This window comes from Vollenhovia emeryi, unplaced genomic scaffold, assembly GCF_000949405.1.
Source record: "Vollenhovia emeryi isolate VEMERY1.0 unplaced genomic scaffold, V.emery_V1.0 DF939252.1, whole genome shotgun sequence".
Lineage (NCBI taxonomy): Eukaryota > Metazoa > Arthropoda > Insecta > Hymenoptera > Formicidae > Vollenhovia > Vollenhovia emeryi.
This window is the reverse complement of record NW_011967114.1, coordinates 370799-388699: the sequence shown is the minus strand read 5'-3', so window position 1 is coordinate 388699 and position 17901 is coordinate 370799.

Below are 17901 nucleotides of genomic sequence, written 5' to 3'. Positions count from 1 at the left end.
TTGGTCCTTTACTCTTTAATTAGATCGTCTGCAAAGTTCCGGTTAAATTCACATTACGGCGCAACGAACGTTCACGGGCGTGGATGGTAGTCGAAACTAACTTGCATAATTCAGGTCGCCAAGGTAAACGATTACGATGCCACGGCGTCTTCGCAAATCCGCCAGCAGCTCGCGTTGTCAAAATATGCTCTGGTATGTTAACAGGAAGCTACACAAGTCAAATTGCTCGTGTTTACCTCGGAAATTTCGGATTCATTAATCCTCTTGTTTCTACCTATCTTGAATGTGCGCACGCACTTTCGTTACAACCCGGTTTTTCCCGGGCTCCCTCTAAATATACAATCACCATCTATTTGTGTATTTTGATGCGCATTAAACATTTTGACAAAACTGCCGTAAATAAATGGAAACAAATATTTCTGTTTTTAATCAATTTCCCGCGAAATGATTACTTTTAAACATCCCGACAAACGAATTTTCAATCCTATTCTAATCCAAATCGACAATCGGTGAACACAGAACGTGTACATTTGTCGCATTAATTTTTTATTACGTCGAAGTATTCGAACGGGCTCTAAATTGTAAATTGCTGTTTGCGTAAATTCTTGATGCGATATCGTTTGTTTGAAATGGCAGTTATCGAAATTTCGAGATTCGTTGCTTATGAATACCTACCCAGCATGTATTCACCGCGCTTGTATAACCACAGAGCCAATAATGGCGTCATGAGTTTATTACTTGCATAAATTAAGCGGCTTGGATAATAACCTTCTCGTTATGCCGTCTACAGTTCCTCCGATAACCGCACTCTCGAATACAAAGCGGATATAACTGTGGCCTAACAAACCATGACGCTTCACTGCTGTCCCGACGATTAGCAGATAAACGGACATTAATGTCCGTCTTTGTTCAAGGAAGTTTTGACGTTCCCACAATAGTTGGAAACGTCACTTCAGCCAATCTGAGCTAATGGAAATCGCGTATCACGAAGTTATGTTTCGCCGAACGATACATTGTACACGAGATACTCTCTCCGCGAGTACATCGCTACTTTTTGATGGATGGTTGAATCCAGACTGATCGATTACTTGTTACTTAAAAATCTCGACCTGATTCTCTCTTAATTCCGAGTAATTAAATAGTACAGAATTAAAATGGCAAACGAAGCTGCAAGTATCAAATGATAAATCAAGTTAAACAAACGGTAGAACTATTTCAATATCGAAGCATTAATAGCTTTTGTATTATTATATATACGACTGAAAATGGAAACCTTTTAGCATATTGAATTTCGGAGGTTTAAAAATGTACAGCACAAAATACATTGCTCATTATTTTTAAGGGGAATTGAATTTTAGTTCCGATTAAAATATATAATCTTACAATTAGATACGCATGATCTTATCGCAATAAGCAATCTCAACTAACGAGGACTTCGTTAAGAATTTCAATTTCATTCAGTAATCTATTGTTAAAAGGAAACGCGGTAACTGTGGAATATTACGTGATAGTCACGGGAAAAGATTGGACATCAAATAGAGATATTTCCAATTCACCGATATACTATACTTGACACGTGGCGCCTGTTATTGTCCTCGCAGAAGTCGCTCCGTCCGAAGACCTCGCGTCAAAGGAGAATCTATAGCATCCGCGAGGTATTAAACGCCTTAATACTAATGCGAATATCATACATGACAAGGCGAACAGAACTGCCGGTGCGGAAGGAGACAGCGGTGGGCCGCAGCGCAGCGCGGCACAATAAACTATTCTCTGGGAGGCAAAACACGAGCCCTGGCGCCAGTATAACCGAAGCCCAACGTGCTGCTTCATTATGCGCTGCGACGTGGCAAAGTGCCAAGGCCTTTGATAAAGGGGGTGGCCATGTCGTGCCCGGGCGAGCCCACTCTATATCCCACCGCCTTTCCGCCCTTTCGCTATAACACGGGGGACGGCGTGCACCCTCTGACGCACGTCTCCCGTCCGTCGCTTCTTCCATCTCTTCTTACACGGACAGCGCGACGGCACATTGTCCTTTTCCATTCAATATGCTGATTATCATTTTCCTTTCTATTCCTCTCTCCATTCATCTTCTCTTAAATTAGCGATCGAATAATTGTAAAAAGAGCCGAGTGCGTGACCGAAGTCACGCGAGCCAGCGAATGATGCGGGATGTCTGATGAATTTACGTTGCCCTTAAAAATTATGCATTATATCGCGACGGCTAAATCGCTAGTCTGGCCGCTAGCTCGATTTGCTCCGTTTTTCGCCGAGTACGTGTACGAGCATCGGAAGACCTCTGCCGCGGTTAATTACACGATGCTTGCATGCATGATGATCAGCTTCTTAGATTAGCAAGGGGCAACTCCTACACACCGCGGGAAGTCAACCATGAATCAGGCGGGCGCCTATGGTGTCTGACACGTTGCGCGTCTCGAGTTCTTCACCCTTAAAGTTACCGGACTAGAAGTCGAAGGCTGTAACTTGTTGCCGGAACTTCGCGAGCGCGGCTGCCGCAAGAAAGCCGAATTATACGGAGCTGCGTGTTACGGAACTCGAGCCATGCCGAAGGAAATGAAATAATTATATCTTTCCAAACCGAGTTTCAATTATACAGATAATATCAATACTCCGCCAGCGAGACGTTCCAGAGCTCCTCTCGAGTTCCATTCAAGCATTGATGCAGCGAGAATAGTAACGGCGCAGCCGGCGCCAAAGTAGATACGCAGAAAATACTATTTTCTCTGTATATAATTTTAACTTCCCGTAATATTATCTTTCTCGAGAAATTTGCTTTCACGAGAAATATGCGCACGCCCCTTAGTCTAAAATATTACTTCTGTTCCAGAAAATTTAACCCGGTTTTAAAAAAGGGACCGGTGTATGCTATATTTGCCGCGAGAATTTAAATGTTTGCAGTCTAATTCCAACAAATGGAATTTTATTTTCGTCCCTGTGTACGTAGAGGATATTCGGCTTCGTATTACACGCGTGTTATGCCGGCGAGTTTTGCGCACATTTCCCATTCGTATTTAAATACTTTCAGCAGGTATGGATAAAGTTATATGGTGAATGATGCTTACATCCAATTACGGTAACCAGCGTTTTCAATAAAAGCCTTCACGGTACTTTCTGTTTGCGCATTCCGCGCCGGCTAACGAGCCGTTGGTTTGCCACTTAAACTTTTCCATTGTGTGCTCTCTCTCATTTCCCCAGCCGCGAGGAATTTTCGGTATTCGCCGGGAGATCTAGTATAATTGCACGGATTACGCGAGAAGACCGAGCGTACCGGATAACCACGGATTACTCGGCGGTCCGCGTGACGCACGAATCAACCAATCGTGATTTTCATAAAATTACTTCCTCGATTTAACAACGCGGCGGTTCCGGGAGCTGCGGCGTCCCTTGTAAACCGACATCGACGTACGGAACATCGGCGATCATATTTGTGTACCGGGTCTATACTACATCGGCGAGGTCACCGCCGACCGCACGTTCGATTAATTAATCTAGTCAATTACTTAACAAATATCGTATAAATAAACCAAAATACAGAGGTGAACCACAATCGCACGAGCGTTTCGTATAACGAAATATTAATTACTTCTTACGAAATCACCAAATTTCCACGTTACAACACGTGGAAATCCCGTATTTGCAGTAACGTACGAAACTGATCAAATGCTACAATTGAACGTACAAGGTGGCTTGAATCTGTACCGACGAAATTCTTTTCGGGTTTCCGTATCAACGTAACATATAAATAAACACACAAACTATAATTTTGCTACGTATATTTTTGTTCGGGAATTTTTAAAAGAAATTCGTCAATTCGTAACAATAGTATGATTTGTTTAGTTCAGCGAATCACTGTAGATGCAATTAGTAATTGATACTGAGATATAATTATCGCAGTTTGTAATTGATCGCTTCCACACGATACAATTGAAGGGCTTCGAATAATAAACTTGATGAATTTCGCAAGAATAATTAAGAAAGTTGAATTATTAACAAGATGTAATATTACTGCAGCTTGATTAATCGATATATTATTTAATATATTCTTTTAAAATGTAGCTTATTGCTGTAAATATAAATTATTGCGCCAACAATTACGTTAACAACAGAGAAGAAGTAATTTTGAAATACAATTTTTGTAAGGCTTTTCTTTACACAACTCAGCATGCTATTGCCTCAAACCATTCAATTGCGACATATAGACTGGTGACTTTTATATTGCTATTTCATAAAGAAGCAGTACAGGGAGAGGTGTATTTTCAGTTTCAGAACGACTGGTACGACAGCAGCGAATACGGCGAGCAAGTTCATTTCGAGACTTCTACGTGCCGGTATCGAGTTACTCGAGGCGCTTAAGAATGCGACGTTGCTAACAAATGGCGGTTCATCTTACACGGAGCGAACGGCATTATTTCGTATCTCGGGGAGCAGATAATTTTATCCGCAACATGCCTGTCCGCTTTCGTACCTCGTCCCGGAATTAGTCTTTCCCGAATGATATCTCCTGTAAGTGTTCCCCACGAGAATCGTTTTAAAAACGCGTCAAAGATTGACAAACATGAATTCAAATTACAGAGCCTAATTAGGCACGAGACTGACGTTTTTTAATATAGACGTCGAAACAGGATCAAAGAAATAAGAAAAAGAACAATAGTATAAATAGGCGCTATATGTATCGCAAAATTGCACTCACTTTAGATAGAAAAGTGTATGCGTAGTCTGAAACTTCGAAAATTTCTCATGTTTTAATTACAAAGGGTAATAACTCGATAGAAGTAACGTACACATTATGTGCTTTTCTCTTGCAATACGTACATTCGAGCTTAATTGTTTTTAACCTAACCTAACCGGTTTTTCAGGGAACATCAAAGTTTTAAGCAAAACAAAAAAAATGTTTTTGTGGCTACTGTTACAAGAGGCGGATGATTCTTCCCGCGATGAAGAAGGATTTCACGCTGCACAAAGAGGAGTTTTTCCACGTCCTACCTTCTCAATAGGATCGCCACAAAGGACAGGCCAGAACACCGGGATATCCGACCTCGATATTACAACATTTTGAAAGAGTATATTTAGAAGACCCAGTTTTACGGAATCTTCGATGTTTTCTCGCTGATTTTTATTCCAACTTTTTTTCTTCGCGGAACTTTACCTCCGAGAATTTTAAATGATTGCGCTGAACGACGGCGTGCTGCGACACGCCGAAGAATTGCATAACTCAAAATTACAAAAATGGAATAACGCACGGAAAAATTTCACTGCGCACTAAGAGGCAGAAGTTATTTAGCGGAATAAAAATATCGGGAAAAAAGATTAAGTTTTACGCATATACAACAACATTCTTTCTCTCCACGCGAAAAACCTTGGATGTTTTTCAGACAGTGTAGATCGTAAAGGGGAAAAGAGAAAAATCATCGATATCGTGTCGTGAAATATCCACTAACGCTATTCAGCAAGCATTGAGCTAGACTCAAATGATTTTTAAATCAAAGCTATTGATACGACTTTAAGAGTATTAAAATTTAATATTTCGCATATTTCATTGCATTACTGGATGATAGGTATCGATAAAGTTTCCAGAGCCATTGCTGTGCGCCCGACCGGAATTTCAGTTGGCCGCTACAGTGACATCGTATGCAAGAGCATTTACACCACTATTATGCACTCACGTTTAGGAATGCTATTTGAAAGTTCGCGGAGGGTAGCCGGCGGTAACGTCGACCGAATTTCAAATGCCGCGAACGTCACGGATGCGAGTCATGCGAACTACCCGAAATTCATAATTACGTTTACGTGGTATCATTAACAAAACGATATTTTCACATGCTCCAACTATTCAGTATATCCGCTGCGATTTACTTTTCATTAAAAAGCATTCCTCACGTGAACTATTCATTATATACCACTGTAGCAATAAATTTCCAGATGTAGTACAAAACAACAAGTGTAATCGTATATTTATCAAAACTTTAAGCAACTTGAAGATGCAATTATTTGTTAAGATTCAATTTATAAAATCCGAGTAAAAATATAGGAGTGAAACTATTCTTCAGATCCAACTAATTACGGAATGTTGTGCCAATATTTTAAATAATAAGAATTCTTCTATGTCGCCAGCGATAATTAACAACGTCAGTGTTTTCTTGACCATAGGCATTTTGAATAATACAGAAAATTTATTGCGAAAAATATTACCTCAGCCGGGGTTGGAAACTGGACCTCCCTATTCTCTAGGCGGGCGTCTCACCAATTCGATCACCGAGGCATATTATATTTTTTGCAATAAATTTTCTGTATTATTCAAAATATCAGGTATGGTCAAGAAAACACTGACGTCAATATCTCAATTTTGTAATGGCGGTTTTCTCGACGTTAATAAACATCAGTAGGAGTAAACCGTCATTTTTTTCGCGTATTGTTCCCGATTTACCGTTAATCTACTTCAGTCGGATTTCCGGCAGATGCAAAAGAAAACTAACGCGCGTGGCAGAGCGGAGACAGCGAGAAAAACGTTAGTTACGCTCTATGTGCGTCGAACCAATTTCAGAGATGTTTCGATGTAAAGGGAAAGAATAGCGCGGGGATGGACTCCGTGAATTTATATCCCTGCATCCAATTTCTACAACGGTGTACACAGTCTAGCGGGGCCCCGTAGTAGACTTCGGCTATCGTTGCTTCGTACGCTTCGATGCATGGCATGCGGCGCGAACACAGCGGCGGCTGCAACTGTTGCGGCGGGGGCGCGACGTGCGACGTCGGCGGTCGTTTTACAAAGCGATATATATCGCTCTCGGGTATACTTTTATTCCGCAAATATTCATAAATCCACGGGAAGAATAAAAGGCCTGCTTATTCCGCTTCCCTTTTGTTGTCGGCGGCACGGCGGCGAGCCGTTGAAAGCAAACGTCGCAGTTAAATGGCTGGACGTAATTTTCCCGTTGTTCTCTTGGTCGGAAGAAACGACATTTTTGCCGATCCCGCGTGCTTTCTCATGTTAACGAGCTTCGAACTCGTTTCGTACTTCATCCCATCCGTAACCGCCAACGTGAAACCCCCGGCGCTTCCCCGCTGGAGGCGCGAGAAAGTTCGCGAGGAAGAAAAGCGGCGAAGTTTGTCCCGGGGAAAGCGATGAATACGTATCAACCCTCGCGGATTGATTTATATTCCACTTAATTGTTGCTTTATCCAATTTCACATCGTATACACGTTTCCCCGTTCTGATTTAACGTCTCAAAAACCCAATCTTTAATTTACTTAAAAAACAAAATCGAACGATATTATTGCATCACTTTTCATAACTCGATTTAATCGGGAGGCATTTCGCGTTTATAACGAAAAAGAGCATTGTTTCCGATGAAACGATAAGACGCACTTGCTCGTTTTGCGATATAATTCGTGCACGAAATGAAATAGATTTCCCACGGGGCCGTTACAACCCTCGGTGAGTATCGCGTGGCAATCAGCGTGTTAAAAATAGCCCTTAATTTTGGACAATGCTATCGCCCGGTGCTAGTTTTTCCGCACATGCTCAGTTTAATATCGCGCTTCTTCCACGTGTCACATGCGTCGTGTGTCGACAAGGCGCATTACGTGCCACGCAATTGCGGCAATAAGCACCGTCAGTAAGTGTATACGTTTAAGAATATACATACGCTCACCGATAACGGACAAAATTGCTCGTGGCATAAGATACTTTCGATAATCGAACGCGCTCGTGCCAAAGAACACCGGGCTACTTGTCCAAGTCCTCTCCAACTGCCGGATAATTACCTCGGGGACATTCGAGAAGCGGCTACGTTTACGATAATGCACAATGTAATTCTCATTACACTGCGCCGTTCGCCGGCAGGATCCGAGATACGTGCCCGCGCGGAGGAGAGACGACATTATTGCATCCCGCAGGACCTTCCCCAAAATGGGTCAGGAACGCCCTGTGGCTTGTGCTCAAACGCGATAACAGCCACTTAAGCATTGTTCCCGGCACGATCGAAGGTACCACCGGAATCGTCCACAATCTCGATGGAACGATCTCTCGGGAGACGACCACAGGGCGTTATATCGATTGATGGCGGCGAAAAAGTGAATCGAGTGCGCTCTTTGAAGCGACACGCCGGAGAATCGAGTTGAAAGGCTTGTTGCGGTATTATCGAGTTTTAGTAGGACCGGGGGTTTGCATGAGCGGCGCATGAAAACGAGTCGCTGTGACAACTAAGGGGCCTTCGAGTGCCATGGACACGTCGAGAGTGAACGCGAGATCGCGGTTTTTCAATAAAGGGCCCCTGTCGGATAATAAACCGGGTCGACTACTTCCCTGACGCTAATCGCAAATACGCGAGCTCATTGTGAAGCACAAATTCTCGAGACCTTTTCTCGAAACTTTCTTAAGATGTATGTAAATATAGTTTATTCCTACGATGAAAAAACCCCAAACCATTCTTGTTTTTTTACCGAGAGGTATTTGTGCGAAAAACGGAGCAGAAGTGTGTCACAATCGAAATAGATCTTATGGCAAAGTATAAATTAGAACTGTTATTCTCTCTCTACGGTTAATACACAGGCTAATGGATTCTTCGATGCAAAATAGATTTTATAATAAAGCACAAACATTAATTAAGATATCAATCTCTCTCATTATGCGAATAATAAAATTCTTCTCGTATTCCAATTCTATTATCCTAATATGATTAATATCGCGTGCCAATAGAAATTCTATTGTCTGTAATACTACATATTATATAACAGTCATATTGTTAGTCAATTTAGATTCTAAATTAAAACGCCATGTAGGAAGAACTAATCCAGACGCACCTAACTTTTCTAGAGATATACGGGCTTCCTGCGAAACGGAGCACAAGTAAGTGCACTCTAATGGGAATAAGAGTGGGGAAACTTTTCTCCCTTTTCAAAGTATGAGAGATTGTATCAGGAGAAATGCCAATGCTTTATTTTTCCACGTTATTGCGAGCAACAAGGAAGCAAGTCCCGACGGAATAAGGATCTCAGAGGATCCTTCGTGCGGGACAAAGAGAACGATCGATCGTTCTTGCCAGAACTGTGGCTACCGTGGGGTTCTGGCCTTGATCATAGCAATAGAGAAACCCAATATAAGTTGCCAATAAGACGGCAGTTGCCGCTGTTCCTACCCACAAATTAAAACTACCCCCTTTTGCTGAATCCTCCTTCACCTTTATTTCTTCTTCAGCAGTGTCGTCGTCGAGTAATATTTGACGGTTGAAACAACAAGAGGGGCAATATTTTCTTAATAACAGGAAATTAAGTAAAGACAATTACGCGAATGGTTTGAATTGTAAAAGAAAAACGGTTCGATCGAGCGCATCTATCGTTTTCAATTTGTCACGATAATAAATGTTGTCTTACTTTAAATTTAGGTCAGGCCGCAACGCAGCAATTGCGATTTATTTAACGAAAAATCGCCTAATGCTTTGTCCTAAACCGACAAATATCTTTGTCACGGTGAACAATATTTTTGCATAATTCAAACAAGAATTTGTTCGCCTCTGAGTTTCAAACGCCTGACGAATTCACGCTACTATACGTCTCATCATGCAATCTGGTTGCATTGTGTAGAACGAAATTTGCATTTCGAAATGCGTCAGTGTATGCTAGTGATATTCGTGCGAATACCGACCCTTGTGATAATAAGATAAAGCCGTGTGTGTCTCGTTCAAGCTGGCAGTACCGACAGCATTGACAAGCTTTTACATAAACCGATCATGCACTTTCAGAATAGTGCTATTGAGATTACTAATACCTAGCTTTGTCCCTATTCGCTTACCGATGGATTTTTTCCAATTTTGCACTCTACTTTCCAAAGCTCCACACAACGGACATTCGCTCGACACACATTCGGCCGACTACAAAAATCAACAAATCGACAAAAACAAAATCTTTTCTCTAACATCTAATAAAACTTTCTGCGGGGCAAAAATAACTAACGAAAAAACAGTTTTTACATGCCGCTCGTGCCGTCGCGTGTATCGTGGCGTAAAATATTATCGCGTTTTTTCACAATGTAACTTTACTATTAAAAGCACACATCTCGGAAAGTAAATTATTTGAATCGATTATTGTTGTACCATTTGTACCATTGTTAGTGCATCTATTGTAATGAACCTTTTGCCACGATATTATTTATAACTTGAACCATCGATATCTACATCTCGTTAAATAGAAATATCACGTGCACTGTATACGTTACAGCATCCACATAAAGGAAGTATATGAATATAATCGCTACCCGTTAAGTGCGCTTCCATGTTTCACATCCTCTTATGTATATCTCGCAAGGATATTTCTCGTTGATGCAACTAGGAAACCAGGAGCTGCATAGATAATTTATAACTTAATACGCTCAAACAGGAAAAAAAGACTGTGGCTGTTAAGAAAGATATATAACGATCTCCTTTATTTTTAGTAAGTGCAGAATTTAGTAATACACTAGTAATGTACTTGGGTGATATGAAACAATGTATCGTTTATCTAGATTAACGTAAGCCGTTGTCTTTTTTAATGCTGAGCAAATTTTTGTACAAACACCGTTTAAAAAATTGCAAAATAGTTCGTGCTTTTCTACTTTATACAAGACGTCGCAATGTCACCAATCATTCTTGTAGCAACAAATATTTTCAGCAACATAACATTCATATCTTTTTCGTGCAAAAAATATGACTGCGATGACGCAATCGATTTGTAAAATTTTTACAATTTGCACTATTAAATATTTTAGTAGTTATTTCATTTAAAAGTCGCGCGACTTTAATCAAATAAAATAACGTAAAATTAACTAAAGACTAAAGAGATAGAATCTTGCATTTCTGAGGTTTTGTTCAGTACATTTTTTTACTCGTTTAACACCTTAATATTATAAATTTATCGATTTCTACTCCATGTTTGCTCCATGTTAAATAAAACTGCAAACTAATGAAATAACCTGTGGAAAGGAAGATGCAACAATATAATTCTGTGGCATTCCGTATGTCTATATTTTACACATTAGTTACGCTCTAATCCGTACGTACTCGTGTTATCCTTGCAACGATGATACGCAGAAACACCGCAGGTTAACGTGACAGATCACGGCAAAAGTTATATACACGTTGATGCAAGGATTTCGTGCTCGGCGTCGCACGCGATGTATTATATGCATATCCAAGTTTGCATTGACGTTATTGCTCGGAGATTTGAGTATCTCATGTTTACACGGGGTATGCTACACGCGCGCGTTACAGTGCAGATAAAAAAAATTATTCGAGATTTTGGATGCGCTGCTGGCAATATCAATTGATTACGCGGGAATTGCGTGTAATTACATGTTCGCTATAAAATGATTAAAAAGATTACTATCAATGGAATTTGATTACATTTGACGCGCAAATACGCACGGCGTCCAGCAAAAATATTCTGGACGCTAAACGAACAACGACGAGCACGAATATTTTCTGTTTACACGTTTCTTTAGGCGGCGTACGTGGACGGACTTGTCTCTCCCTACGTGTTAGCCAACCTTGCTTTCCGTGGTTCGATAAAACTTGGCGTTTTGCATAAAAAGCACGAGCGATATTTGGCGCGGAATATCGGCGAGGTGAATACCTGGCGATATACGTGCAAGAAATCTTGACTGATGCCGGAGGTGGCAATTCGAATACCAAATAGCGAGGAGTTGCGTTTGGTGTCGCGAATGAGAGCGGCGTGGATCGCGGTGGGAAAACCGGAGCACGAGGAAACGACCAAGAGCGCAAGAAAGACGAAATTAGGAACTTTCCACTCGGGAATATTTGCTCCGCTTATTATTTATTGATAAAGAAACGGCGCATTGTTGCGCACGCCGAAACTCGTCCAAACTTCCTCGTGAATTTCCAGTCTCGCGTTTGTCGTCTCGCGAACGCGCCGAATTGAAATTTGGTTTCGGGGAATATCATTTTATTGATTTTTTTGTATATCTCGATTTATGTTGTTTCACCACGCTCGCTGCCTCCGCACCTGCCGATAAACAAATTCGACAACATCGATGTGTAATCGTATTGTCGTTTCCATTAAGAACTTAAAAACGAGTTATTAACTTGATCCGCTGAGAGAGCGCTCGTTATTGCGGACGACATATCGCTGGGATATTGTTCGCATCGCGACGATACCTTTCCCTTTTCCCTTTAACCGGTAATGGAAAGCTCGCCGATTAAAAGCAATTAGGAAGAATATTAAGGGAGCTTTATCGCCATTAGATGGAAATTGTAAAAAAGTTTCGCCTTCAAATACATTTTTCATGACCAAGGTCATACCGATACCGCGGGATTTGCGATCTTGAACGAGTGAAACTTGTTACGCTCCGTGAAAGCTCTACAGGTGCACTAACGGCGGTGCGCATACGTACAACGCGCGTCGTCGATGCACCCGGGCCCGCTGTATAAACAAAAGAAAGAACAGTCATAAAGAATCGGGGTCTCGTGGGCACGCGGTAACGCAGGAAACAAGATACTCTGCGTTTACATAATGCATGAGAAAGAATATTTACTGCTCCATCGGCGAGTATGTACGGTACCTACATGTTGCATCGTATACACTTTCAGAGCTACCGGTACGTCATTGCGACGCGCGGTCTATTCGGCGCAATATCTGAAGCTAAAGTTGACGAATCTACTACCGGTTGCAACCACGCTCTTAACATAGCGACGTATGCTACGTTCTCGCGATACTAACTTTACGCGATGTAACGTAATGCAATGCAAACTCCGTGCGGCTATTTTGAAACGGACAAACCAATCCAACATTCTGACGAAGGAAATGGGACACGATTCGCATTTAGCAAATGACACAATGGGACAGAGAGGAGCTGTTTCGCTCGGTTGAGGAAAACCGCGGACGAGAGATTTCCAAGGCAAAAAATCGAAAGACCCAAGTGTCCCTTACTGTCCTGGAAATGTATGTGATTTTTTGTTTCTTTAATCGGACGAGACAGCCTTGAAGAATTTTATGGAAAAAATTTAACTCGATCTCGCGATTGTCTCGATACGACAGTTCGGCCACTCGTGACACGCGATGAATAATTACGACTTGCTGCAAAATTGATATTCTCACGTAAATCCTCGGGGAAAGTTTCGCGCGTAATGTATCTGATTTTTCTCTCAAAAGCAAAACTCCCGGCAACATTTTTTATCTCGCGAAAATCCGAACGCGGGTGTGCTTCACTGACTGAAAAGGTGTCATGAGATCGTGGTTTTTTCATAAGTTGTCTTACTACGAATAAGAGACAAGCGCAGAGGCATAGAGGAGATTTACGTCAATCCAGTTCACCAGCCGACACGAGAGACGAGTAATCAAATTTTCCCCAAGAGATGGTGGCAAACACGTCGACGTATTTGCCGAACACTCGACAGAACTTCTCAAGCTCGATGGTTTTCTACGATTATACGTCCATAATGCTCGCGCGCTAACAGCCGCCTGATTGTGCGAAAAAAAGGGGAAGAAACGAAATTGATTGCGAGATACCGAGAATATAACGGCGTCTGTAACGTGAATTTCTTTACAAAAAGATGGTACTATTTATTTCTTGTTCGAATGTACGATAATTATTTAGAGTGCCTTCGTAACAGGAACCTAGAACATCGTAGATCACGAGGATTCTCAATCCACTCTAATTTCGTATGAGAATGATGCATGTTTAATAACTCATTTTCATAATTTTCATTTGCATTTATACTCCCTTATTATTCTAGACGCAAAGTTTCCCTAGCATAATGACGTTTACATGATTATTCCACGCGCCGCCATGTCAACGCATGTTGCTTCTGTGCATTGAAGCGGATTCTACTAAAGTTTCGCGAGAATTTTGATAATTAATATTCATTATGAGATTCATATAGGCGTAGAGCAGAATGTGACGTATTCCAAAGTTGGAAACGTGTATGACATAAAACTATATTGATAAATTATTCAAGTTTGCTTTTTCTTTACTAAAGAAACACTTGGAGCAGTTCTGTTTGACTGGCGTTGGTGTAATTTTCCAAAAATTTGCCATCTAATTTTAATCTGAAAAAGTGACTCAACGTCTCTACTCCAGTCATATAATTAATTAAGTGTGAAATCCTGCTGCATTCTAACTGGTAAGCTAGGAACAAGAACGCGGCACGTACGAGCATAAAATACGCCGGGAAAGACGAATGCACCTTCGGTCGTCTCTAATAGAACATCTTCGCTTTTTACTCCGTTTTACATAGTGATATTACCGACGTCACTACAAGGAAAGAAGGAATCTTTTCAAGCGTTCTTCCTCCCCGTTCTATCGCGACGCCCGGCTGTTTATGTTTTCGCAGCGGCGCGTTCAACCGAAGGCTCGCCCTCATTTACTTTGGAAATGAAGGTGTTACAACGAGGTGGGCGGAAGGCGCGGCAGTGCGCTTTTATTGGTACGCCTTACAGAGCCATTTTGCATCTTCTCTCCTCACAGTAGACGTCACCGACTTTTCCCCCTATTTACGCGTAGAATTCCACCTCTCTGCTGCAGTTTTTCATTCTCTCCCCTGCCCGCTCCTCGCCCTTTTCTTTCTTACCTTCTGTGAGAACGTACGATTCCTCCTGTTCGTTCGAGCATCGAGCAAATTACTTTCTGAGTGGCTCCGTCGAGTCGTAACTCGTCTCACTCACGTCCATTCTTTCCCCTTTTCCGCGCCCATGTCCCAGTTCCTTGGGAATCTGGATGGATATCGACCATTATTAATCTTTACAATTCGAAGGGGGCAATCCCTCCAAGTTTTCATCCTACAGTTATTAAATGGCCGTTCTTAATCGTGTCGGATACAAAAGACAGAATATTGGAAATATTTTTATTTCTGTCGTCTGACGAACGGAGAGTATTGCATTGTAAGTTCTCTCACGCGGCATTGGAACTCGCTCTCTTATTGAGGAAAATGAATAGCGTCGTTACTATGTTTCATTATAATACATAGACTATTTTATGTTACACAATTTTCATTATAATGCACAACAGTACTACTCTATACGTTATACAATTCAAAACTAAAAAGATGTGTGAAATGTGTTAAGAGATAATGCACATTATCGCATAAATTCCCAATTTTGTTTCAGTAAACAAGATTCGTCGGATAATCACATGATGCGAATTACATAAATTCGGTCTTTGATGTTCAAATAAATTTATAATGCCTATCGCACCAAGTTCTGAATTATATAACAGTAATACATCGCATTAGCTTTTATGGCAATTGGTAGCAGAGCTGTTAATAAATGTCCAAATAACTCGTCGATATATTCAGAGTACCAATATATCGAAACGTTTCTATAGGCAAAAAAAAATTAACCTTCGTTCTCTAACCCGTTCTCTTACCATGTCACCTTTGATATGTTCCGGGCGCACAAGTGCACGGGACAAATTTACGAAAACTGATGAATATAAAATCCAATTTTTTTCTGCGGGCGCGATCTTCTGTGTCTAGTACACCATGCAAAAGAACACGATGAATATATGGATGCGGAAGTAATACCCGATAGCGATCAACTTTCATCCATGTATCCCGTTTTTGTTGCCGCCGTAATAATAGCCGTAGCAACAGCGAGAGCACCTCAAGGGAAGTATCGATCGTTCCTCGTGGACTTGAGGAACATGGAAGATGCTTTCCTTGTAAAAGTTTGACACGAGAAACGTTTACTTTTTGTTCAACAAACTCACGGCGAACACAAATGCGCTGAAGCGATATACAAATTACCAAGAACATGTAAAATTGGCATAATTGACGTGTTTTGTGAGTATTTATAAATCTATGTGTTTGCTCACTATTCAAAGAGAGTTGAACGTAAAAGCAAATCTACAATTTATTTTCAATTTAACGACCGTTTTTATTTATGTTCAAGCGTATTTTATACGCGGTATCAAGCGAAGACGGATATCAAATCGCATATAAAAGCAAAACTTTTATCGGCAGCATCAAATAAAAGCGATAATGGACAATCCAACGCAACAACAATAAATACTCGAGTTCGTATATACTTCAAGTCTTACGTAATAAATTCCACATCAGTTTTGCCTTGTTTTAAAAGCGCGCAATATCAATCTGATAGCGTTTTAACTAAGTTTTTCAATTTCACGCAATGTAATTACATTTAATCAAAAGTAACAAATACTTATGTAAAAAAATGGATATTTTGAAGTCATTAAAGTCAGGTTGAAAGATGTTATACCAGTAAATCGATACGCGTCGTCAATACAGAGCCATTTGTTTATATTGCATGTACTTCTTTGACATATCAAACATTCGTTTGATATCTCTCGTACGTGGTTAATCAGTGCCTGATAAAATCGTTTTAATGCTATCTCAAAATAAATAAATTCGCGCTTATCTACAGATTGGTTTGTTTTCCTACGAGTTAGATTCTATTTTAGCAATGGATAAAATATATAATATAGATACGCTGCTATTTTCAACGCTAAAATGATCACTCCAGCCGATACGTTGCAAGCGTTATTCCGAACTCGTCGCATGTGGCATATAGACCACTGTCCAAGGCAGACGTCTTAATGTATTCGGCGCCTACAGTATCGACATGTACGTTGCCGATGTACAGGGCGTACCGTGCATTCATTTTCAAGAATTAATTCTCAAGTAAATTCAAAGTTGCTTTCTTCGCGGCGAATACTCGATACGACATTTTTTCCTATTTCCATCATTTAATATCTTGATAAATAAACTTTAAATTAAAATTCTGTAAAAATAGAATGCAGTTTAAATATTAATGGAAAACCGTTATCTCTTTTATCTCCCGTTATCATTTTGTATTTTGTTTTATTTCATCACTGCCTATTAATAATCAATTTCTTGCAGAGATTAGAAACTCTACAGTAAAATCTTTACATTGAAACAACGCGCATGAATTATTTCTTAAATAAAAATCTATTTTCTATTCAGAGAATGGTACGCAATTTCTGATACAGCCTGTACACATGTATGTCTTTGTCTCGTCAGGTCTATAAGGTCAAGTCAGTGCAATTTATGTACCTACGTCGAGACAATTGCCATTCGGACGTTGTCTCCTCGAATAGTACAACGACATAAATAGCAAAGTTTATTAAATTTATGAGAGTTGTAGAGTGTTTGCGGAACGCTTTTTTCTGAGTAAATATTCGAGAGATTATTGGAGAAAAAAAACACGTTGAAATTGTTGATAAAACTGAAAGTATAGTTTAAATAATGTACGATTGGAAATATTCATGATTATAAATAATAATTTATTTTATATTAAAAAAAAGGAATAGGTCTCTTGTGAGAATTAGCTGTGTATAAAATATTAGAAATAAAGATAAAAACAGAGAGAAATGTGTGCGTTAAAAATAAAAATTTAATTAATATAGGGTAAATCGTAAAAATCTATCTTTGCAGAAATTGTCGTTTTTTTTTTGTAACCAGCACAGAAGTTGCGCACTTGACTGACTTGCTGGCAGTAAAGTATAAAAATTAGAAAGTTAATAGCAAAGAATGCACTTAACAGTTAACCTTTTGCAGAACGGGTCTCCAGAAAAAGAAATTTTGGCAGACTTCAGGCAACACATTTTTCATTACGTGATAGACGATAAAAATATACGCATTTTTCCTATATTCTTATATATGCACTTTCTAGCTTATTCAGGCCACTTTGTCGTAACGCTCAACTCATTGAGGTCTGCTTCGCGGAGGTATTCTACATTATTGACATTTCTCGGTAAAAGCTACAGGATGTTCTTGAAAAGTAGGTTTTGCTCGAGATTTCATCGTATCGCTCTCGTAATTTGCATATAAATAAATCAAGCTTAACTAGCTCGATTCTTTCATCTAATATATCTCCATATATAAAGAGTGAACTGTAAACTATTACTTTTACCGGGAA